Source organism: Lithobates pipiens, unplaced genomic scaffold (assembly GCF_037356315.1).
Source record: "Lithobates pipiens isolate NorthernLeopardFrog02 unplaced genomic scaffold, aLitPip1_a1.2 Scaffold_13, whole genome shotgun sequence".
Taxonomy (NCBI): domain Eukaryota; kingdom Metazoa; phylum Chordata; class Amphibia; order Anura; family Ranidae; genus Lithobates; species Lithobates pipiens.
Window position 1 is genome coordinate 229,612,520 of NW_027507718.1, and position 26,821 is coordinate 229,639,340.

Here is a 26,821-nt window from a genome sequence, read left to right on the forward strand (position 1 = left end):
CTCGTTTATGATGTGGTCATACTTGATTAAAAAGTGTTTTGGACTCTCTGAAAATTCATGGTGGGCTGGCAAATAATAATATCTACACCCTTTTCCATCTAGGATACCACCTCTATATGGACATTTTTTTGTGTGCCACTTTTTGAACACCTTTTTCTCAAGCAAACTATAGTTTGTTGTACAATATGGCCGAATAACAAAGGCTTTCTTCAAAGATTTGTCAACACAAAGCTGAAAAGGGGCAAGTCAGCAAGTTTGCATAATGAGGACATTTTTTTAATTAAACTGGAAAGATAAATAGCATTTTTATGATCTTTCTTCACCCAGATACCAGTGCAAATTCAAAGAAGTGCTGGTCTGCATTCATAAGTAGTGATGGACGAACTTCCGACGGGCCGTTTTGCGAATGTGAACCGCGAACGCGGCCAAAAGTTCACGAACCGCAAAGTTCGAGGTGGACCCCATTGACTTTAATGGCAGGTGAACCTTAAAGCGGTTCTGCACTCATAATAATACATTTGCCCATTCTGTTGCCTCTAGACCATACATTTGATAATGCCACATGTTTTTTTTTTTTTGATTCATCTACCTTTTGTAATCCGTAGTATTTTATTTTCCTCCCCTGCGACGATGGGCGGTCTCTTGCGGGGATCAGCATCACTTCCTGCTGAAGCCCGCACTGTCTCCTGGGATCTCGTCCAAGTAATCCCAGGAGACATTGCGGCTAATGCACCCCACGTCTCGCGAGATTTCGGCTAATACAGCCGACATCTCGCGTGATTTCGGCTATTACAGCCGAGATCTCGCGAGATTTCGGCTGTTACAGCCGAAATCTCGCGAGATCTCGGCTGTAATAGCCGAAATCACGCAAGATGTCGGCTGTATTAGCCGAAATCTCGCGAGACGTGGGGTGCATTAGCCGCAATGTCTCCTGGGATTACTTGGACGAGATCCCAGGAGACAGTGCGGGCTTCAGCAGGAAGTGATGCTGATCCCCGCAAGAGACCGCCCATCGCCGCAGGGGAGGAAAATAAAATACTACGGATTACAAAAGGTAGATGAATCAAAAAAAAAAAACATGTGGCATTATCAAATGTATGGTCTAGAGGCAACAGAATGGGCAAATGTATTATTATGAGTGCAGAACCGCTTTAAAAACCTACAGGTCATATTTTCAGCCACAAAATACTTACTAGCTGTGCACACATAGTCCCACCACATGGATACTGACATAACAGAAGTATTAAGTGAATCTGGAATCGACAACGACAAGCATTCTTTTTTTATCTGTGAAATTTTGACAATTCAGGAGCGCATGAAGGCCATGGAGGAGAGGCAAGGTCAGGGCAGGCTATGAAGGGGGTGCAGGAGATGATCAGTGCCACAGTCAGGGCAGCGCAGTCCTGTGCCAGTGTCCCAGTGTGCCAACCTGTGCTTGAGCCCCTGACCCCTCCCTCTGCCCGGCCCTTACCCCCACCTATGCAGGGCTCCACTGCGGTGGTCCGGAGGTGCCAGTCCAGTGCTGATCCTCAGCCATGGTGCTGGCACTGCCTGCTGATTGGCTTCTCTTCTGCTATCTCCCTCACTGTCTGAAACCAGCACCGCGATAGAGACTGAGCACTGACACCAGCACTGTGATGGAGAGCACTGACACCACCCCCGAGATAGAGAGCACTGACCCCAGCACCAAGATAGAGAGCACTGACACCAGCACCAAGATAGCACTGACACCACACCAGCACCGTGATAGAGAGCACTGAGACCACACCAGCACCAAGATAGAGAGCACTAACACCACACCAGCACCGTGATAGAGAACACTGACACCAGCACTGTGATGGAGAGCACTGAGACCACACCAGCACCGAGATAGAGAGCACTGACCCCAGCACAGTGATAGAGAGCACTGACACCAGCACCAAGATAGCACTGACACCACACCAGCACCGTGATAGAGAGCACTGAGACCACACCAGCACCAAGATAGAGAGCACTAACACCACACCAGCACCGTGATAGAGAGCACTGACACCAGCACTGTGATAGAGAGCACTGAGACCACACCATCACCGAGATAGAGAGCACTGACACCAGCACCGTGATAGAGAGCACTGAGACCAGCACCAAGATAGCACTGACACCACACCAGCACCGTGATAGAGAGCACTGAGACCACACCAGCACCAAGATAGAGAGCACTAACACCACACCAGCACCGTGATAGAGAGCACTGACACCAGCACTGTGATAGAGAGCACTGAGACCACACCAGCACCGAGATAGAGAGCACTGACACCAGCACCGTGATAGAGAGCACTGAGACCACACCAGCACCGAGATAGAGAGCACTGACACCACACCAGCCCCGTGATAGAGAGCATTGACACCAGCACCGTGATAGAGAGCACTGAGACCAAACCAGCACCGAAATAGAGAGCACTGACACCAGCATCATGATAGAGAGCACTGAGACCACACCAGCACCGAGATAGAGAGCACTGACACCAGCATCGTGATAGAGAGCACTATGCTTTCTATATGTGCAAGTATTTTATACGTGTATTACACCCCTATATACTACACACCAAATAGTACACCTATACCAGTCCTTAAAAGGACCTTTGTGGACCTAGTAGCTAGTGATTTGCAGACTGTCCCTCAGTCCCTACACTGATAAAAGACAGCTGCAGAATCGGTCAGCAGTAAAGTATAATAGGCTTTCTATATTTGAAAGAAAGTATATTATACGTGTACAACCCTATATACTGTACACCTATACCAGTCCTTAAAAGGAACTTTTGTGGACCTAATAGTAATAGCTAGTGATTAAACTGACTGTCCCTGCTCCACACAGCATCCTGTCCCTACACTGACAAAAGACAGCTGCAGAATCGGTCAGCTGTGCACTCATCAATCAGCGGCACAGCAGTCAGCAGCAGTGCACCAGAACCCTATATACTGTACACCTATACCAGTCCTTAAAAGGACTTTTGTGGACCTAATAGCTAGTGATTTGTGTCACTACAGTCTGTCCCTGCTCCACACAGCAACCTCTCCCTACACTGACAAAAGACAGAATGTAAAATGGCCGCCAGATCAGGTCTATTTATAAGGTAGGGGGAATGTCCAATTGTCCATGTGCTGAAATGTTTCAATTGGCTGTACCCCATGATGGATGTGTCATCATGGGTCAAAGTTCTTTCACAATGTAAACACATATGTCCACCACGCGAACAGTGCCAGACCGCCGGTTTGGCGAATCGCGAACACGCAAAATTTGCTGTGAACCAACCGCCGGGCGAAGAGCAAGGCCATCCCTATTCATAAGCACAATTTGCATATGGACAGTGTAGATTTCAGATGATGAAGTCTTAGCTGACAACCCGAAGATTAGTTTACAAAAAGTGTCATCTATTTATTTCAATTGGCCATCTACAACTTCATATGTCATTTTAAAAGTTTGTAGGAAGACCTGGTTCCTTCCTATAATAAGAAATAAATGAATAAGAAATGTTAACAGCCCTAATTTACCAGAAAGGCCCTGCACCTGAAAACCTTTGATCTGATATAGTCAGCAGACTGGAGACCCCAAAAAAGATGCTGTGTATGCACCAATGTGGAATAAGGCATGATGCATATTACTATTGTGACTACTATCCCTTACAACCTGGCCTTTGCATCAAGGACTGCTTCTGTCACCACCATACCTCAGTACGGTATAATAGAAGGTCTGGTGCAGGTGTTTCTGACGTGCCTGACTAACTGCCATTTGTCTGTATTTGCTCCTCTATGCAACAATATGGCTATATTGCTATATGGCTTACCCATACTGGGGAGTGTGTTTTGTGGTGTAATTCTATGTATGCCCTTGTTGTGTGTTTAAAAAATTCTTATTAATGACAAATTATAATTTTTGCAAAAAAACAAAAAAAAATACATTTCTATTTTTTCTGTATTTTCCAAAAACCTTTGGTAAAAATGAAATCCTCAAAAAACTATACCTCTTGGCAAATACCTTGGAATATCTGATTTCCAAAATGTGGTCAATTTGGGATTTTTTTTACTGTCATCATGTCATGGCTATTCAGGGCCTGCAAAATTATTGTAATAATGTGCAAATAATGTCCCTTGCAAGCCTGAAGGTGTTTCTTGGACTTTGCGCCCCTCTATGCTACTAGGCAGCAAACAAGTCTCCCATGTGGTATCTCCATACTTGCAAGGAGTAGCAGAATGTGTTTAGGAGTTTAATTCTTGTTAGAAATTCTGTATATAGCCATACAGAAAATACAGTGCACAGTCCACATGGGCTTTGCTGCTGCTTAACCGCAGACAGGAAACATGAACTTTTATTCAGGGAAAAAACTTAGAGCATACCATAGATATTTTAACCCTTTCCCGCCGAGCGTACGCAGATCTGCGTACTCGGGTTCCGGGGGTTATACCGGGATGATGCCCGCACCTGCAGGCATCATCCCGGTACCGTTTTTTACAGCAGGCGATTGGCTATCCAGGCATAACAACCGATGCGGCTAAAAGCCGCTCGGCTGTTATGCCGGAGGAGCGGGAGGGGACGTCCCCCCCTCCCGCCGCCTCTCGCCGCTGTTACCGGTGCTCCCGCTCGATCGGGAGCACCGATTAGCGATCCGTCGGCTCTGGCTGCTGGGGAGGAACTGGAACGAAGCCGTAATCGGCTTCGTTCCAGTCTCCTCATCGTAAACACGGAAGCGACGTCATGACGTCACTTCCCGTTTACTCGGCTGCCAATGGCGCCGGTTTTAAAAAAATATCCGGTATTCAGAATCGCCGTTTTCGGCGATCTGAATACATTGAAGTGTAAAGGAGGGGTGGGGGGTCTTTTAGACCCCCGATCCCTCCATAAAGAGTACCTGTCACCACCTATTACTGTCACAAGGGATGTTTACATTCCTTGTGACAGCAATAAAAGTGATCAAATTTTTTATTTATTTTTTAAAACAATTTAGTCATTTTAAAATAAATAAAATAAATAAAAAAATTAAAAAATTTTTTTCAAAGCGCCCGCCGTCCCCGCGAGCTCGCGAAGCAAAGAAAACGCATACGGAAGTCGCGCCCGCGTATGTAAATGGTGTTCAAATCCCACATGTGAGGTATCGCCGCGATCGTCAGAGCGAGAGCAATAATTCTAGCAGTAGACCTCCTCTGTAACACTAACCTGGTAACCGTAAAAAAATTTTAAAGCGTCGCCTATTGAGATTTTTAGGTACCGTACTTTGTCGTCAATCTACAAGTGCACGCAATTATAAAGTGTGACATGTTTGGTATCTATTTACTCGGCGTAACATTATCTTTTAAATTACGCAAAAAAATTGGGCTAATTTTACTGTTTTTTTTTTTTTTTATTCATGAAAGTGTCCCTTTTCCCAAAAAGTTGCGTTTAAAAGACCACTGCGCAAATACCGTGTGACATAAAATATTGCAACAATCGCCGTTTTATTCTCTAGAGCCTCTGCTAAAAAAATATATATAATGTTTGGGGGTTCCAAGTAATTTTCTAGCAAAAAATATGGATTTTAACTTGTAAACTCCAAATTCCAAAAATAGGCTTAGTCATGAAAGGGTTAAACCTTGTCATCTTCTGGTTAAAGAATATATCTCTACTAAATTCTGATACTGAGGTACAGTAGTTGTTGTACAAAATACAATTCTGTGTTCCCAAAATTGTAAACATTCTGTGTGTAAGGGATTCTTTATTATATTGACAATATACAGTAGTTGCAATTAAAAATACATTTTCTTTTTCTTTCTCTCTTTTCCAAACAATATTAGCAAACAATTAAATCTTTAAAAGTCTCACCTTACCTTGGGGTGTTTGCTTTCTAAAATATATACTTTTTTGGGTTCTTCTACTGTATTGGCACTTCAGGGCCTTAGAGAATGTGATAGGTAGTCAGGAAAACAGATGCAAAGTTTATGCCCCTTGAAAGCTTGAAGGTGTTCCTTGAACTTTGCGCCCCTCTATGCAACTAGGCAGCAAAAAAGTCTCCCATGTGGTATCCCCATACTTGCAAGGAGTAGTAGAATGCCTTTGGGGTTTTAATTCCTGTTAGAAATTCTGTATATAGCCATATAGAAAATACAGTGCACGGTCCACATGGGCTTTGCTGCTGCTTAACTGCAGAAAGGAACATTTATTCAGGAAAAAACTTAGGGCATACCATAGATATTATAAACCCTGTCATCAACTGGTTGAAGAATATATCTCTACTAAAATACTGATACTGGTGTATAGTAATTGTCACAAAATACAACTCTGGTGTTGCATACACATGGACAAAGTTGTCGGAAAATCTGATCGTTCGGAACGTGATGGCGTTAGTTCGTTACAACGGGACCACGTTCGGGCTAGTAGCCAATAGCTTTGGTCTTGTAATTTGATCTGAGCATGCGTGACACTTTGTCCAATCGGAATTCTCTACAAACAATCAGACAAAGTCCGATCGGATCATGTTGTCAGAAAATTTTTATACCCAGCTCTCAAACTTTGTTGGTCATTCCAACGGAAAAAATCCAATGGACGCCACACACGGTCGGATTATCCGACAACACTGTCCGATCTGACATTTTCCATCAGAATGTCTGACCGTGTGTACGGGGGCTTACAGTTAATAAAATGGGATCAAGACTGTATGAAGGGAAGTTAATGAACTCGTAAGGGGTCCATTAGGCCCTAGTTCAAGGTAAGCTGGGCAAATTGGGAATATCCATTTGAAAAATAAAAAGTCAGCATCTGTTGTGTACAATCATAGAGTAACACAATTTTGTGACACTTGCTCATCACTAGCAATTTAGTGGTCAAGGGGGGGAAACAATATAAAAACAAGGCCCTTCTTGAAATTTTATGGAAATATTGTTCCTTTACTAGTTTAAGTAAAAGTGGTCTTTGGTTTTAACCATAATATTATAGGTATATTTGCATTTTCTTCTAGTGACTCTTACTGAGTGTTTGCTAAAATATCATATTTATAGGTGAACTACATTGCCAATTTTCACAAAAAAATATATTAAAATAATGAATAACTTATTAACCAGATAAGAAAAAAAGTGCTTTCTGTCTATGTATGGTTATATTTACAGAAGATAAAATATAAGGTTAAAAGTTTTGTATATGGCAATTTGTACAGACACCAGCTTTATACTGTGTTACTCAGTGACTTAGGCAGGTGTTACCATATCTGTATCTTAAAAAGTGATCAAGCCTGCTAAGATGTCTCGGCTTTGAGGCTCATGAAACCACTCCCTCTCTTCCCCCTCTTTCCTGCCACTTTTAAGTCTAAAATGAGGGCATATTTATTACCAATCAGTTCTAAAGAGATTTGTCTGTGACTACAAGACTTTTTCAACCCTTTGACTATCTTGCAAAATTCAGGTATCTTGATTATTTCTACTTCTTTTTATATATTTCTTTACTTTTAAAATCTTTTGTTCTTAATATCAGAGTAAGGATGATTAAAGAAGAAGAAGTTTTCAGGCAAGGGGAATCTTGGTAAATGGTCAGTTGTGACCAGGGCCAGAAAACCAAAAGCATCCTGTTGTGGTTATTCATCTGAGGCAGAAGAGTAGAAATGTTCAATCATTGTATAGCATACGCAAAGACCATTAATTATGATTTAGTTACAATCTTGATAACATTTCAATTTTAAATACTATAGATAAACCACAGTTTTTTTTACTATAATGATTTCTTTAATAATCATATTATTAATACCTAAATCTTTGCTGATAGAGTTTATTAATTGTCATCAACAGTGTGTTTTATGAGGAAAAGTAATGAAATCATTGAAAAAATGTTTTCTTGCTTAAACACTTGTCTACCAAGGTACCTTTATAAACAGCATGGTAGACAAGTGGGTAAATCGAGCGCACAGCTGTTGCTGCAACTGTAACTCCGTACTGGCTTTAGGGGCTGCCAAAGGGTTTTCTGATAAATGTGATCCGTCCGGCAATCACTTTTATCTGGTTCTAAAAGTGTGCAAACATTTCCTCACCAGTGGCATCTGAAGTGGTTCTTGGTCTCTCCCATACCTCTGGGGAGCCTGGAATCACAGGAAACAGCTTGCCCAGTGAGAGCAGCAGGAATTTGGGGAACATCTATTCCCTGATTCCTCCTGTAACTAATGATCTTGGAAGCAATGTGCATTACATAACTTCCAGGGTTACAGCTGTCATTCCTTGGCTAGTAGACATGTGTGATTAGTTTTGTACAAATTGAAAATTTGTACGAATTTCCGTAAATTCGTACATTTTGGAGGATCCGAAATACGAATTGCTATGCTTCCGAATTTTGTACAAAATACAAATTAAAGGCTAATACGAAACGGAACGGAGTGAAACAAAACAAATTTATTGACGGCGCACATGTCTATCGGCTAGCCAAAGATGCAGCTATTTGAGCACAATCTGGGCTTAAAAATCTGCACTGCAAAGTAAGGGAGACAATGGGGGTCTAATAGGCACCCAATGTCCCCATAAAGATTGCCTGTTAATTAACTATGCTATTACATAGGGAACTTGTTAGCCCCCTTGTAATAGCGAAAAAGTAAAAAAATTAAAATTAAAGTGTGAAAAAAAGAAATATCGATACAAAAAAAAAAATTATATATATATATATATATATATATATATATATATATATATATATATACATGTATATGCAACATTCAAGCATATGTATGTGAATATCAGTTGTGACACACGTGAGATATTGTCCCAAGTGGGAGGGAAATTCTAGGGCCATAATTTATGGTTAACTCTAAACTGTTAACCTGTAAAGGCTTTTAAAGTGTTGCCTAGAGAGAATCTTGCACTTAATAATTTTTGCGAGTCTCTTTGGTGGGTTTACAGTAATTTCCAGCAAAAAATTATAATTTTAACATGTGTGCAAAAATGTAACAATTGCCAGGTAGGTAATTTACATGATTTTCCTCCCGTTTTGGACTATCTTCCTGTATAATAATGCGACATGTAATTTACTTTGAATCTTTGTACTACAAATGCTAAATGAATCTAAGTGAATGAGATGGTAATAAAAAAAAAAAATTTGTCACAAGGAAATGTCAGATGTGTCTATTACAGGATGTGTACAATATATATATATATATTGTGTGTATATATATATATATATATATATATATATATAATATAAATACGCCTTTTGCACATGTTTATATATACACAGAATATTTTACATAACCTATTAAGCAGCATGACCTACTTTTCATAAAACTGTTCAGTTAAAAAATAAATAAATACAGTGATCTTTGGTTAGCTAACCATTACAGCTGTTTATACTGAAGCTCTTTGAAAGATGTGTGTGTGTGTGTTTATAGTTTAGGAGATACTATAAAATAAGTATGCTTTCAAAAAAATTGTTTTTATTTATAAATCAACAATTTACAGAGTGTATAAATGATCAAAATCAAATCAATATTTGGTATGTCCACCCATTGCCTTTAAAACAGCATCGGTATATCAGTATAGTTTAGTGAAAAATTTTTTTTTTTCACTAAATGTAAATAAAGTAGTTTAACCACTTGACCACTGGGCACTTAAACACCCTTAATAACCAGACCAATTTTCAGCTTTTGGTGCTCTCACATTTTGAATGGCAATTACTCAGTCATGCAACACTGTACCCATATGAAATTTTTGTCCTTTTTTTCACATAAATTGAGCTTTCTTTTGGTGGTATTTAATCCCCTCTCGGTTTTTTAATTTTTGTGCTATAAAAGAAAAAAGACCGAAAATTCTGTAAAAAAAAGAATTTTTCTTCGTTTCTGTTATAAAATTTAGCAAATTAGTAATTTTTCTTCATAAATTTTGGCCAAAATGTATACCACTACATATCTTTGGTAAAAATAAGTACAATTGGTGTGGAGCTATGGTGCCAATATCTGAAAATTGATCACACCTGAAGTACTGATGGCCTATTTCAATTCTTGAGACCCTAACATGCCATAAAATTACAAATACCCCCCAAATGACCCCTTTTTGTAAAGAAGACTTTCCAAGGTATTTAGTAAGAGGCATGATGAGTTTTTTGAAGTTGTCATTTTTTCCCACAATTCTTTGCAAAATCAAGATTTTTTTTCTTTTTTTTTTTCACAAAATTGTCATATTATCAGTTTATTTCTCACACACAGCATATGCATACCACAAATTACACCCCAAAACACATTCTGCTATTACTCCCAAGTACGGCGATACCACATGTGTGAGATTTTTACACAGCGTGGCCACATACAGAGGCCCAAAATGCAGGGAGCGCCATCAGGCGTTCTGGAGCACCCAGGACAATGCTGACATTTCTCTCCTACATGTAAAAATCATCATTTATTTGCTAGAAAATTACATAGAATCCCAAAACATTATATATGTTTTTTTAGCAAACACCCTGGAGAATACAATGGTGGTCGTTGCAACTTTTTATCTTGCACGGTATTTGTGCAGCAATTTTTCGAATGCTTTTTTTTGGAAAAAACTGTTTTGTGCTTAAAAAAAAAAAACACAGTAAAGTTAGCCCAATTTTTGCATAATGTGAAAGATGAAGTTACGCTGAGTAAAAAGATACCTAACATGTCACTCTTCAAAATTGCACACGCTCATGGAATGGCGCCAATCTTCGCTACTTAAAAATCCCCATAGGCGACGCATTAATTTTTTTTTACTGGTTATATGTTTTGAGTTACAGAGGAGGTCTAGGGCTAGAATTATTGCTCTCGCTCTAACGTTCAAGGCGATACCTCACATGTGTGGTTTAAACACCGTTTTCATATGTGGGCGGGGCTTACGTATGCGTTCGCTTCTGCATGCGAGCACATGGGGACAGGGGCGCTTTAAATTTTATTTTATTTTTATTGTTCATTTTACTTTATTTATTTTAGTTTGACATTTTTTTCCCCAAAAATAAATTTTTGATCACTTTTATTCCTATTACAAGGAATGTAAACATCCCTTGTAATAGGAATATGGGATGACAGGTCCTCTTTACAGTGAGATCTGGGGGTCAATAAGACCCCACATCTCACCTCTAGGCTGGGAGGCCTGAAATAAAAATTAAAAAAATAAATAAAAAGATTCTGGCTTTGATCGTATTGGCGAGTTGGTAGAAGCACCAGAGGGCGGTGGGGGGGGGGGGGGGGGGCGTCTATGGCTGGGTATTGCAGGGTATCACCGAGTATGGCTGGGTATCTCCGACTATGGCTGGGTATCTCCGTGTATGGCTGGGTATTGCAGGGTATCTCCAAGTATGGCTGGGTATGGCAATTTATGGCAGGGTATTGCAGAGTATTGGTGGGGTATTGCAGAGTATTGATGGGGTATTGCAGGGTATTGGCGGGTATTGCAGAGTATTGGCGGGTATTGCAGAGTATTGGCTAGTATTGCAGAGTATTGGCGGGTATTGGAGAGTATTGGCAGGTATTGCAGAGTATTGGCGGGGTATTGCAGAGTATTGATGGGGTATTGCAGGGTATTGGCGGGTATTGCAGAGTATTGGCGGGTATTGCAGAGTATTGGCTAGTATTGCAGAGTATTGGCGGGTATTGGAGAGTATTGGCAGGTATTGGAGAGTATTGGCGGGTATTGCAGAGTATTGGGGGGTATTGCAGAGTATTGGGGGGTATTGCAGAGTATTGGCTAGTATTGCAGAGTATTGGCGGGTATTGGAGAGTATTGGCAGGTATTGCAGAGTATTGGCGGGTATTGCAGAGTATTGGCTAGTATTGCAGAGTATTGGGGGGTATTGCAGAGTATTGGGGGGTATTGCAGAGTATTGGTGGGTATTACAGAGTATTGCCAGGATATGGAGGGGTTAAATTCGGTGAGCAGCGATGTGGGCACTGCAGATGCAGCCCACAGCGCTGCTGACACCGATCCCTTTCCCCTCAGGGGGCACGCAAGAGCAGAATTCTGGGAGGCCGTTAATTAACGGCCTCTCAGAGTTAAACAACCGCCCTGAAGCCGTTAATCGGCTATGGGCGGTTGTTAAGTGGTTAACATGTGCAGAGTGTTAAGTCAAAAAAAAGTGGATTATTTCATAAAAATGTGTCTCAAAGACTTATGCATGACAAATTTCATAAATATACAAAATAAATAATCCATAATGAATAAACCCTTACTAATCCAGGTGTGTTAGAAAAGCGCTCAGTGCTCCATACTGAAATTAAGTGCTCCAGTGTAACAAAGTGCTCCTCCCAATAAAAATGCAGGCCTCTTACCAGATGACAGAGATCCCAGATTATAGAGATCAAACTGCATTGTATTTATTGATGCTCTCTAAGGTATGATTTAATGACCAAATGATTCCATCAGTAATGCATTTCCCCAAAACTGGAATGCTCTGAGATTGGATGACAGAGGATGCCAGTTTTGGGGAAAAGCATCAGGCAGATCTAGTGTGTGACTAATCTCAGTTATATGAGAAGTAAGGCTGTCTGCATTGCCTCTGTTCCCTTCATTTAATCCCAGACAGAGGGGCAGATTGAACTCTTTGAGGCCCAAACCACCTCTTCTAGGACTCCCTGTTTTTCCTGTTTCTGAAGAGAGATCTTTATGACTTTATGGCTATATGTTTTGGGTTATTTTCCTTCTGCAGAATTAATTTGTGCCTGATCAGATGCCTTCTTGATGGATAAGCATCTGCTTGTACTTTTCAGCACTGAGGAGACTATTAATACTGATCAAATTCCCAACTCCATAGCAGACATGAACATACCTGCAAGAAATATTTACCATATATCACTGTTGCCTACAGACACTCATCCTTATACCACTCTCGAGGCCTGGAGTGAACAAACTGACTTCTGTTAGCCCTTGTACACACGGTCGGACATTCCAACTGAAAATGTCCGATCGGACCGTGTTGTCCAATAATCCGACGGTGTGTGGGCTCCATTGGACTGTTTCCGTCGGAATATCCGACCAACAAAGCTTTAGAGCTGGGCTAAAATTGGACAAAGTGCCACGCATGCTCAGATCAAATTACGAGACCAAAGCTATTGGCTACTAGTAACGAAATTACGTCATCACGTTCTGAACGATCAGATTTTCCGTCAACTTTGTCCGACCGTGTGTATGCAAAACCAGTTTTGGACAAAATCCGACGGATTTTGTTGTCGGAATGTCCGACCGTGTGTACAAGGGCTAAGAGCCAAATATTTCAGATTTGTACTCTTCAGCCCAGAGCACGTTCTGCAATTTTTCAAGTCTGCAATTTTTCAAGTCAGAGGTATGGCCAGGCATAGACTGGGACAAATAATAGGCCTGGGAATTTTAGACTGAGCAGCCCATTTTTTTTTAAACCCAAATACAAATAATAACGACCGTTTTCCTGATGTCATTTAGTTATATTTAGCCTGCTTCATATGGAAGTAGAAAACAGAATCTGGCTACGCACATCTGGCAAACTTGCCTAGCGTGGCCACCCGTGGCAATTGCCCCTTATCCAGGTGGATGGAGGAGACAATCAGCCAAGTGGACAGAAGAGAGGGAGTATGCAGCCAGGCTGAGGGAAGAACAGATCCAGTTGGATAGAAGAGGTGGGATGCAGCCAGGTGGAGGTGAGGACAGAGCCAGTTGGAGAAGATAGGGGATGCAGTCAGGTGGAGGGGAGGACAGAGCCAGGTAGACAGAAGGAAAGGGGGATGCAGCCACGGAACAGAAATGACGAGGGGATGCAGCCAGGTAGAAGGGAGGACAGAGCCAGGAGGAGGGGTCACACACCACTGATAAGGTCTGGTCCTCCTATGGAGCCTTCATACCCATCATCCTCATCCCTAGTCCCCCCATCCACAACACTTCCCCCCACCTTAAAAATTCTTACATTGGGCAGTAAAGGTTCTGTATGGTGACTATGGCCAGGGTAGGTGGGAAATACATTTGGAGTCACTCAGTGACCGTGTATGTACACTCATGGCAGTACAAATGGATACAGAAGTGAGCAAGGCAGCCGTTCTAGATATGTGGCCATATTAAAGGGCCAGGAGGCCACAAAATGTGGCTCTCATCTGATCATCAAAAAACACAAGACTCTTGTGAAAATTAGGTTAGGAATTAGGTTTCTTACATTATTCCACATTATAATGCCATTATCCATCCTTGCCACCATTCCAAACTGTGATATGAGATCCACCTCCCCCTCCTCCCTCTGGTTAGGGGGCCTAGAGCATACACTCACTACATACACTATTACTTTCCCCTGAATTTCCTACCTACCTACCCATAAGGATTCAACCTCCTCCCTAGCTCCATTAGTGATATCGTCCCTCACATTCACCTGCACATCATTTTTGATATGCAGGCACACTCCTCCCTCTTTTTTACCCTCCCTATCCCTGCGATATAGGGAATATCCCTGAATGGTTGCCAGAAAATCATGAGAACTGTCAAACCAAGTCTCTGAAATTCCCACAAAATCAAAAAAATCCTCGTACATTGGCAGCACCCATCTTGTTAGCCAGACTTCTAGCATTGGTGTACAAGCTAAGTAATTTTGTTTGGTTGCATACTTTTTCCTTGTTAGTTGTTATGAAGCTGCAATTTGGATTTGTCAATTTACTTACCTTGGGTTTTGGTATTCTAGTCATCCTACTTCTAATGCCCCCAATATTAGCCACTGAACCTTGTTCTATGCTGGCTAGCTCTACATCTGGACCCTTCCCCCATCACCTAGTTTAAAAACCCCTCTAACTTTTCAGCCATCTTCTCTCCCAGTCGAGCAGCACCCTCCCCATTGAGGTGCTGACTGTCCCTGCTAAAGAGCCGGTAACCGACTGAGAAGTTGGCCCAGTTCTCCAGGAACCCAAATCCCTCCTTTCTACACTAGTTTTTCAGCCACTTGTTAATTTCCATAATCTCCCGCTGCCTCCCTGGCGTGGCTCAAGATACCAGTAGTATTTCTGAGAACACTGCCTTGGAGGTTCTACTCCTCAATTTAGCACCTAAGTCCCTGAAATAGTTTTTTTTAGGACTCTCCATCTTTCTCTAACTTTGTCATTGGTGCCAACGCGTACCATGCCAGTTGAGTCCTCCCCAGCTCCACTCAATAATCTGTCCATCAAATCCGCAATGTGCCGAACCAGAGTGCCTGGTAAACAACATACAGTTCGGCGGTTACAGTCTTTTGGACAGATAGCCCTCTCTGTCCTTCTAATAATTGGGTCCCCTACCACCAGAATGCGTCTTTCCTTACCCTTAGCCTTACTCCTGCCCTTACTGGAGGAGTTTTTTCAGCTGGGGGCGTCGCTCTGCTCCAGCAATGCTGGTTCCTGACTGGTTTCTCCAACATCACACAACAGGGCGTACTTATTGGGATGTTCCAGCCCAGGACCGGCCTCCCTGACACTTTCCCCTCTACCCTTCCTCACTGTCACCCATCTACTCTGCTCTGATGCCTGTACCTCTTTGTCTCCACCCACCCCTGTGCTGGCACCTGATGGGTACGTTCCCCACTCACCTTTAGTATGGAGATTCTTCTCAGTGTTGCCAGCTGCTTTCCTAGATTGAGGACCAAGGCTTCCAGGGAAGCAACGTGCTTACATTTTGTGCAGCAGTATTCGCCCTCGATCGGATAATTGAGGAATGCATACATGCCACAAGATGTGCACTGCATCGCGACACCCGCTGGGCATCATACCCACTAATTTAATGGGGATTGGGAATTTTGCCCTGTCCGATTAAAGAATAAGTAAACCCAATTGGAATATCTATCTCGCTTCCTGGTTCAGCAACTCATTGTCCAGATCATCTTTTCTTTGACCTGACCAAAATTTAGGCAATCAGGTTTGCCATTATGTTTTTGCTGCACATGCCTGGCAATTGGTCTATCCTTCTTCATTATCACATAATTTTCGTATTCAAATGCACAATGCCTAAACTGGCAAATAGTTTCCTCATGTATAGGCAGGGACAAGGACATTTTGCCACACGACTGTGTGCATGATGAAGTCACCACACAAACAGGAAAAGGAGGGAGTGGTGGCCAACTTGGTCTATAAATAGAGAGGATTTTTTGAACAGCTGCTATTTTCTCCTTTTGACCATGTGATGACCTAAGTTGATACATTTTTTTTTGCAACCCTGAGGAAGCTCCCCTTTATGAGAGTGAAACATGTTGGGTTTCTTTTTCACAAACTTTTTCTGGTAATTGGTGTAGCACATGGCTATCGAGGAGAGGAACTGAGACACCGAGGTCTGAGAGGAAGTAGGCACAAAGTAAAAATTGGGCAGAGGCTGGAGCAGTTGACATGCTGGGCTTCAGGAAGTTTAGTTAAGCCCAGTAGTCACTTCATCCACCATCCGCACCCTTCACCCTTTCCTGTTTTTGCATGAGATACTCCCTTAAAATCCATACCAGACTTAATAGGTCTGATATGTATTTTTTTTGAAGGAGAGGTGAGGCTCTACGCATTTTTTGATTTGTCATTCTTGCTGTAGGTATCTGCTACAGCAAAAATTACATTTACAAAGAAAACTATAATACTGTTTAAATGTCCAGCAAATGCCATTCATTGTCAGCATCTTAAAAAAAAACACAGACCCTTCCAAATTTCCCTCAAAAGGCATAGAAGAACCTTGGAAGGGAATGAGTGTCGTGTTTAACCACTTAAGCCCCGGACCATTTTGCTGGCCAAAGACCGGACCACTTTTTGCGATTCGGCATTGCGTCGCTTTAACTGACAATTGCGTGGTCGTGCGACGTGGTTCCAAAACAAAATCGACGTCCTTTTTTTCCCACACATAGAGCTTTCTTTTGGTGGTATTTGATCACCCCTGCAGTTTTTATTTTTTGGGCTATAAACAAAAAAAGAGCGAACATTTTGAAAATAATGCATTAACTTTTTGCTATAATAAATATCCCCCAAAAATGTATTTAAAAAAACATCTTTTTCCTCAGTTTAGGCGAATATGTATTCTTCTACATATTTTTGGTAAGCGATTATTGAATGGTTTGTGCAAAAGTTATAGTGTTTACAAAATAGGGGATAGTTTTATGGCATTTTTATTAATATTTTTTTTTTACTAGTAATGGCAGTGATTTTATTGTGACTTTGACCTTATGGCGGACACATCGGACATTTTTGACAAATTTTTGTGACCATTGTCATTTATACAGCAATCAGTGCTATACAAATGCCCTGATTCCTGTGTAAATGACACTGGCAGTGAAGGGATTAATCACTAGGGGGCAGTGTAGGGGTTAAGTGTGTCCTAGGGGCGTGTTGCCAACTCTGGGGGGCGTGGCTGTGTCTTACAATCACAGGGAGCAGAAATCAGTTCCACTGTTGCTAGGCAGAACAGGGAGATTCTTGTTTACTTTAGCATCTCCCCGTTCTTCCTCCCCGTGAGACGATCGCGGGTATCTCCACGGCAATTGAGTCCATGGGACCCGCGATCGGACTCACGGAGGTCCCGACCGGTGCGCACGCGATGGTGCAGCGGCAAATTTAAAGGGACGTACCTGTACGCCCATTTGCCTGTCCGTGTCATTCTGCTGACGTACATCCACGTGCGCTGGTTGGGAAGTGGTTAACAAAAAAAAATAAAAATCAGCTGTCAATGACATTGGCTGGCAGTTTTAAATCTTTTTTCCTTTGTAAATGTCAGTGCTGCTGCAGCACTTCCTGTACATCACAGAGATGTGCGCCATCACATGTATGATAAGGACATCCCCTGGCAAATAGTTGGAAATGGATTTGATTAAAACCCTTTTTTTTTTGCATAGGTACATGTTCCCCAGGGCAATGCCAAAACCCCATGCTATTTTTGCCACCTCCTTTAGACCGGGTAATGTGCATTTTTAATTGGACAGATTAGGCTCCCAATGGTTTCAATGGGGTTCAGGTTCCACATCCCAACTTCTTCGATGTTTGCCAAACCCTGGCAGGTCGTCTCATCATTAATGGTGTGGTATAAAAGGAACTGATGACTGTATACTGACATGTACTGACCTTGGCTGACTTGCCTGTGTGACATTATTCCTGACCGCTTGCCTGTATTCTGGTTCTCCTTTGTCTTCACCATGTCAGCCTGAGAGTCCCAATTCTTAGTCTGGGCTATAAATACATCATTAGACATGTGGAGAATTAAAAAAAAAAAAAATTCTATTTAGTTATTTAAATAATTTTGTTTAGTTAAATTTGTTAAATTAGTTTAATTCATTTTTGGAAATCCTTTAGTTTCCTTTATTCGTTTTTTAATTTAATTGGAATTTTCTAAATCCAGTCGAATTGAACTCGATTCAACTGCGTTTGGAAAATTCAGATTGAATTTGAATTTATTTTATTCAAAATTCGAATTTCAGAAGAGGGTTATATTCTATTTTATTCTATTCTATTGTTTTTTTCTATTCTATTATTTTCTTACCTATTCTAAAATCTAGTCTATTCAAATATGAATTTATTCTACTCAAAATTTGAATTTCGGAAGGTGGGTATATTCTTCTATTTTATTCCATTCTATTGTTTTTTTCTATTCTATTCTTTTATTTTCTATAATATTCTATTCTAATCTATTCTAATTCAAAATGTATTCTATCCAAAATTTAGATTTCGGGAGACAGTTATATTCTTTCTATTTTATTCTATTCTATTTTTTCTATTCTTTTCTATTCTGTTCTTTTATTTTCTATTCTTTTCTTTTCTTTTCTTTTCTGAGCTATTTGAATTAGAATTTATTCTATTCAAAATTAGAATTTCAGACGATGGCTAATCCTTCTATTTCATTTTATTATCTATTTTTTTCTATTCTATTCTATTATTTTCTATTCTACGCTAATCTATTTTATTCAAATTATAATTTATTCTATTCGAAATTCGAATTTCAAAATATGGTTATATTCTTTCTATTTTATTATATTCTATTGCATTCTAGTCTATTTTTTTCTATTCTATACTTTTCTATTATATTCTGTTCTTTCATTTTCCATTATATTTGCATTTTATGCTATAAGAAATTCAAATTTTATAAGACAGTTATATTCTTTACTTCTATTCTTTCTATTCTATTTTTTTTTTATTCTATTTCATTCTTTTATTTTCAATTCTATTATTTTCTATTCTACTCTGTTCTGTTTTACTCTATTCTATAACTTTTCTATTTTATTCAGTTTTAATCTATTCCTTTTCTTTTCTATTCTATCATTTTCTATTCTATTCCTTAATTATTTATTCTATTTTATTCTATTATTTTCTGTTCTTTTTTTTTCTTTTCTTTTCTATTATATTATTTTCTATTCTAATTTATTATAGTTTTCAAATTCAATTTAATTTTTTAAATACGATTCAAATTTCGAACAATAATTTTGTTTTGTTATTTCAGATTAATTTATATTAGTTTCTGTTATAATTCAGGTATCCGAATGTCGTAAGAACAAAAAATTTGCCTGAATTTCGATTTATGGCAAAACGAAGCACACATGTCTTTACATCACATACTTTTCTGTGCTTTTTGTGTACTTTCCTTTCCTGGGTCCATAATCTTGGTAATTGGTCTGGTTCATAGTTCATCCGGTATGATCCTCAGTCTGGGATCCACAGTCTCTGTCGCTGCATAGCATTCATATCATTCATTCCATAATAGGTGCTCTATCAGTGGAGCACTTTAACTCATATAGGCTACCTGCCCCAAGGTAGCCTATATGAGTTAAAGTGGTTGTAAAGGTAGAAGGTTTTTTTATATTAATGCATTCTATGCATTAAGATAAAAAAACCTTCTGTGTGCAGCAGCTTCCCTCAGCCCCCCCACCAATACTTAACTGAGCCCCATCTCTATCTATCCATCGATGTGCATGAGTGCCTTGGCCATCCGGAACTCTCCCTCCTTATTGGCTGAGACACAGCAGTGGCGCCAATGGCTTCCGCTACTGTCAATCAAAGTCAGATAGCCAATCAGGAGAGAGGGGACAGGCTGAATGGCAGCTCTGTGTCTGAATGGACACACGGAACTGCGAATCGGCTTGGGTGCCCCATTGCAAGCTGATTGCTGTATGGGCACTCGACAGGAGGGAGGGGTCAGGAGAGCCGAAGAGGGACCTGAGAAGAGGATCCAGGCTGCTCTGTGCAAAACCATTTCACAGAGCAAGTAAGTATTAAAGGAAAAAAGTGAGACTTTAGTATTACTTTAACTTCTCTGATGCAGCCTTTACATAGGCCTCTCCCCTGTGGTAAGGTCATAACCAATGACCTCCAAAGACCACCTGTTGAGGACCTGCCCTGTCTGTTTAAGAAACTATCAGATCTAGCTTATCTGAAGGGAGATAACCTACACCTATTAGAGCAGTGGTTCTCAACCTTTTTAGTGCCTTGATCCCTTGATAAAATTTCCCAAGTTGTGAGGACCCCTAACAGTAAAATTATTTTTGTAGCGTGGGTTGTCAGCACTCAAGGCAAGACAGGTAATTTTCACCCCTAACTCACGGACATTTAGCGCTCCATGAGTCCCTTCCACTCATACAGGATTAAAACCCCTTATGGTACATTTTAGGATGCACCACTCTTTCTTTTTGTTCTCCTTTCTTTCCTTTTTTATCTCTCTCTATCCTAATTTCTTGTTTTTTCCCACCATCCCTCTCTCAGCCATCTTTCTTGTTCTTTCTCTTATTCTTTCTGTCCCTTTTTCTTTGTTCCTCCCCCTCTTTTCCCCTCCCTTCCATGTATTCTCTATTTTTGTTCCTTCTCTTACTCCTTTGTGGGGGGTAATGGGAGGAATGGCAGTGCTGGCGGAGGAGGGGGTGAGTGGCAGTGCTGGTTGGGGGAAGGATCAGTGGCAGTGCTGGGAGGAGTTCTGATTAGCCAACTTAGGTGCTCTTGATCAAGGTCATCTGCTGATCTGAGAACTGTAATGGGGAGTTTTAATGTCAAGTATAAACACAGTGTTATTCTCTGTGTCTCTGGCTTCACAGTGTCTCTGACTTTGTGGTGTCTCGTAGCAGTGACACCTATGCCGAAATCAGGAGTCAGTCTCCTCCAACCCCTCCCACTTCACATTCCTCACCAATAAGCTGACCCCCACCCATGCTGTGAACTAAATGGGCGGCTGCGAAGAGGCTGAGTGGGTGGCTGCGGGCTCCAGGAACAGCCCAGCTGGGCTGCCTCATTCTCCAAGGACAGCCCTGCTGGGCGGTTGAGAAAAGGCTGGGACAGTGGTCAAATTTTTCACAATTGGACTATTTTTATTTGTTTTTCCCCGAAGATTTGTTGCAGCACGTGGTGGACCAAACACATCTCTATGCAGAGAAATGTATTGCTGCCAACCCCAATTCATCCTACGCCCATATGTTTAATTACGTTTTTGGGCCTTACTTTTAACTACATGCCTACTGGTCCACCCACCCCATCCACCACATGCCCATATATTCTGCTGTCATATCCAGGACACGCTACGATATGATTATGCGCTTCCTATATTTCAATGACAATTCGCAATGCCCTCCCCAAGATCATCCCAACCACGATAAATTGTATAAGCTTCGCCCCCTAATAAACAATTTTCTAAAGTGTTTATCCCCGGGCAAAATATTTGTGTAGACTAATCTCTTATCCACTTTACTTCAGTTCAAGCAGTATAATCCAAATAAGAGAGCCAGGTACGGTTTGAAATTGAATAAATCGTGTGATCGAGCCACTGGGTACATGTACACCTTCTGGATTCTGGTAGGCAAAGCTTCCCAGCTCCAGCCCTGTGAGACTTAGCTTAATCACTAACTTGCATGCTCTAAGGTGAGCGTTCACTACCTAGGGGATCAATGAAGGGAGGACACCTTGGCACACTTGAACACCTACTAAGTTATTTTTGTGATTGCATGGGCTACTCAGCGTATTGATTAGAAGCACAGCAGGACACTTTGTCTGCACACAAGCACTTTAATACTATATACTATATTTTTTCACATACATTATATGGACTTTTATGAACTTTTTGAATTTTATGAATTTATATGTTTTTTTCACATGAGCACTATATATTTACTGTGCATTTGAGTTTCCACTCCCTTATTTTATTTTTTATTTACTGCCACTTCACCATTGGTCAATATTTGTGTGTTTTTATGTTATGTATGAATTTGGTATCCAATATTGGTTAAATAGTGCATAAAACCTAGCGTAGCATTTTTCAATTTAATTATTTAATAATCTATTTTGATTTTAACTTCTGTATTTTATATTGCTCCAATACCTATTTATATATATATATATATATATATATATATATATATATATATTTATTTTATTTTTGATGAGATCGTATTTATAGTGCTGCGTAGTATTGGATCATTTGCCTACCTTCCATGTTAACTGACCCTGGCCTGTTAACCCACAATGCCTTTGCCTGCCGTTTTAACCACCTTTCTGACTTCTATGTGCACCAAACTCAGCCTGTTAATTGACCATGTTTTTGCCTGCCACTTGGACTGATCTTTTGCCCTTCTACTTTCTCTCATATGTGAGGGGCTTCAGAATAGCGTTCTGAGTAGAGAACATCTGTTTTTGGTTTTCTGTGTTCCCAGAACAGGGTCTGGTTGACCAGAAGGCTTCAAAGAGATATGTGTTGACCATATCTCTGCCTGCTGCCTCTACTGACTATGGACAGTATTTCTGCCTGGACAGCTCTGCCTGCTACCTGGACCAATGATTTGGTTGTGCTTTGGCTGTGCTGACAGTAATCCTGCCTCCTAACTGGACAATTGCTTTTGCTGTCACTGACCACATCCCTGCCTGTTGCCTGGACTGATGCTCTCCTCTGTGGACCACTGCACTACTAAAACCACAGGTAATCTTATGTTAGGGCCGGTTCACACAGCGATGCGATGCGAGGCGACACGGCTCGCCTCGCCTCGCTCCCGCAAGTCGGCCCCGTTCAGTACTATGGAACCGTTCTGAGAGGAGCGACTCGAGTCGCTCCGACTCAGAAAAAAGGTTCCTGTACTACTTCTGGGCGACTTCGGGGGCGACTTGCATTGACTTCTATACAGAAGTCCTCTGCAAGTCGCCGCTGAGATCCCCGCAGGTCGCGGCGAGGCAAGTCGGAGACGCCTCGCCGCGCCTCGCTGTGTGAACCGGCCCTTATTTGGTATGTACATGTTATGTGTCAGAATTATGCAGGGCCTGTATATGTGATATGCAGTAGTCAGGAAATTATGTGTAATTTATGCTCCTTGGTACTACTTGGATGTTTGGCTTCTGTATATGGCCAGGCTGTGTAAAAGTCTTACACATGTGGTATTTTTATACTCAGGAAGAGTAGCAGAATGTATTTGGGTTGTCATTTTTGCTATGCACATGCTATGTTTTGGAAATATCTTCTAAATGCATAACTTTGTGTAGAAAAAAAAAATGTTTCCTTTTTTCCCCACGTTTTCTGAAAACTTCTGGAAAAAAATTTACCTTTCAAAAGACTCATTATGCCTCATAGATTATACGTTGGGGTGTCTGCTTTCCAAAACTGGGTCATTTTGTGGGTGTTTCCATTGTCCTGGTGCTCCAGGGCCTTCAAAAGTGTAATAAGTGGTTGAGAAATGAGATGTGTAATTTATGCTTGCATAAAGCCTGAAGGTGCTACTCCAATGTTGGTCCTCTGTATGTGGCTAGGCTGTGTAAAAGTCTCACATATATGGTATTGCCATACTCAGGAGGAGTAGCAGAATGTATTTTGGGGTGTTATTTTTGCTATGTACATGCTATGTGTTGGAAATATCTTATAAATGGTGTATTTATTTAACCTTACTATGTAACTTTGTGTAAAACAAATGCGTTTTCCTTTTTTTCCCACATTTTCCGAAAACGTCTGGAAAAAAATGAACCATTCAAAAGACTCATTATACCTCACAGATTATACGTTGGGGTGTTTTCTCTCCAAAATTGGGTCATTTTGTGGGCATTTCCATTGTTCTGGTGCTCCAGGGCCTTCAAAAGTGTAATAGGTGAGGTTGAGAAATGAGATGTGTAATTTATGCTCGTAGAACGCCTGAAGGTGCTACTTCAGTGTTGCTCCTCTGTTTGTGGCCATTGTCAGGCCTGAGCTCAGCCCTTTCTTCTCAAAGCTGGCCGCTCAGCTGTCTGCTAATTGCCAGTTCCAATCTCTCCACAGTGACTCACCTGTTGATGATATCCTGCTCATCAGTCCTGCCTACTTAAGCAGTCCAGTCCAAATGATCTCTGCCATCGCCTTGGTCACATCTCTAGATACGCTCTCCTGTGTTTCTGTTAAAAACTTGCTTGGCTGACATTCTTTCTGGCTCTATATCCTGCTCGCTGTTCTACTACGCTCATCTCTGGCTCCCTGACATTTTGGCTTGTCTGATTATCCGTTCTGGTTCCTGAACTCTGGCTATGTTTTGACTACATTTACTCTATTTACTTTTTTTATTATTATTAAACAAGTGTGATTTAACTGTACTTCTGTCTCAGTCTGATTCATGGTTTCAGAAGATGCAGTGAATCCACTTGTTAGTAATATTTTTTTCAGATTGGATGAGCAGGATCACCACATGGATCAGTTTGCTATGACATTACAAACGCTCACCTGGAATCTCCCACTGTGGCTGCTCCAGTACAACATATGTTGCAGGCCGTCCTTGCTGCTTCTTTGTGCAGGCATCCGCCTCGAGTATTACCTCAATATGAGGTATGTCTGGCTCTGCTCCGCTTCCCCAGAAATTTGGGGGTGATCCAGTCCAATGCAGAGGGTTTCTCAATCAGGTTGAGATATGCTTGGAGATGCTGCCCCAGGCATTTCACACGGACAGAAGCAAAGTTGGTTTTGTGATATCTTTTCTTTCTGAGAGAGCCTTGGCTTGAGCAAACCCCCTATGGGAGATGCAAAAACCTGTTGTCTTGAGTTACCCTGAGTTTGCAATATCTTTTAAAAGGGTATTTGACGTTCCCGCATGCTCCGCTTCTACTGCCTCATGTCCATCAAACAGAGTACAATAACTGTTGCCGATTAAGCCATTGAATTCCGTAATCTGGCAACAGAGGTTGCCTGGAGCAATGAAGCCCCCTTGGCTTCTTTTTCTCATGGGCTCTCGAATACCATCAAGGATGAGATAGCAGCCCGAGATATACCCACTGAGCTGGAGAGGTTGATCATGTTTGCCATCCTTATTGACTCTAGACTCCCTTTTAAGGAGTGCTTGCGGAAGGCTCCTGCACATTTGTCTCCAAACTTTGCAGTCCCACCCTTGCCTCCCTCACCTTCCATGCCTCCTGGTACCGAGTCGGTCTGTGAAGATGAACCCACTCACTTGGGCTTCACATGTCTCTCTGCGGATGAGAGAACCCTTAGGAGGGGGGAGAGATTTTGCCTTTATTGTGGCCAGGCAGGTCACTTTTTGAAGTCTTGTCCTATCCATTCAGGGAACGCCCGAACCTTGATGTCCTGTCACAGACAGACCTTAGGTGGCATTGTTTCATCCCCAGTTATCCAGAAGGATAAGCCCCTGGTTTTGGTTACCCTTTCTTGGGCTATGTCGTCCATCGAGATACAGGCTCTAATTGACTCTGGGGCTGCAGGCCTGTTCATTGATTCTGCCTTTCTATCAAAGCACTCAATTCTGCTGCAGCTGTGTGACACTCCACTTGCCACTGAGGCTCTTGACGGATGACCTCTACAGCCTGCCTATGTGACTCATGAGACTGTTGCACTATCCATGGCCATAGGGGCTCTTCACCATGAGATAATCCAAGTCCAATCCAGTTATTTACTCACCTAAGTTTCCACTGGTTATTGGTCATCCTTGGATACAGAGGTACAACCCCTCTTTTGATTGGTGAGGTTCTCTCCTGGTTGCCACAATACAGTGAGACATGCTTCCAGAAGGTAGCCAAGGTCCTGTGCACCTCTTCACTCTCCTCCCTGCCAGAGGAGTACCTGGATTTTAACAATGTCTTTGACAAAAATCAAGCCGGTAGTTTTCCTACACACCGGTCGTATGATTGGGCAATTGACCTTCAACATTGTGCCACACCCCCTCGTGGCTGAGTTTACTCTTTGTCGGTCTTGGAGGATAAGGCAATGGAGGAGTATGTTGCAGACACACTTTCTCAAGGTTTCATCCGCAAATCCTGGTCTCCTGCTGGTGCTGGTTTCTTCTTTGTGAAGAAGACGAGCGGTGAACTGAAACCTTGTATTGATTATAGGGGTCTCATTCGTTTCACGATTAAGAATGCCTATCCGATTCCATTGATTACCAGGGTTATTTGACCGCTTCAAGGGATCAACAGTTTTCATGAAGCTTGATTTGAGAGGGGCATACAATCTCATGAGGATTAAGGAGGGTGATGAGTGGAAAACTGTGTTTAATACCAGAACAGGCCAATTTGAGTAACTTGTAATGCCTTTTTGCCTTTGTAACGCCGGGGGGCAGTTTTCCAGGAATTTATTAATGATTTCTTCCGTGATTTGTTGCAGTTATGTGTGGTGGCTTATCTCAGCGATATCCTCATATTTTCCAAGTCCCTGGAGAGTCACCACACAGATGTCTGTCATGTGATTCAGAAACTAAGAGAGAAAAATCTCTTTTATAAATTGGAGAAGTGTGAATTCCATTGCAAACAAGTTAAATTCCTGGGTTATGTTATTTCCACTGATTGTTTTTCGATGGAACCAGGCGTACAGTGGCTCCGACCCATGGGTTAAAGTCTTCTGCAGCGTTTTCTTGGCTTTGCCAACTATTATCGGAAGTTTATTTGTCTCTGGTCAAGCCCCTTACTGATATGACCAGAAAGGACGGTAACCCACAGAGTTGGTCTCCAGAGTCCATAAGGCCTTTGAGAATCCCAAGACTGCC

At 41.5% G+C, this 26,821-nt stretch overlaps 1 protein-coding gene across 1 annotated transcript in view; it reads left to right on the forward strand.

Moving 5' to 3' along the window:
* Window positions 1–7,300: 7,300 nt before the first annotated feature.
* The window catches only part of ZAP70 (zeta chain of T cell receptor associated protein kinase 70), a 168,195-nt gene continuing 148,674 nt past the window's right edge, over window positions 7,301–26,821 (forward strand). The window contains exon 1 of the mRNA XM_077476316.1: window positions 7,301–7,405. The gene's annotated coding sequence lies outside the window, so the exon portion shown is untranslated. The remainder of the gene's footprint in view (window positions 7,406–26,821) is intronic.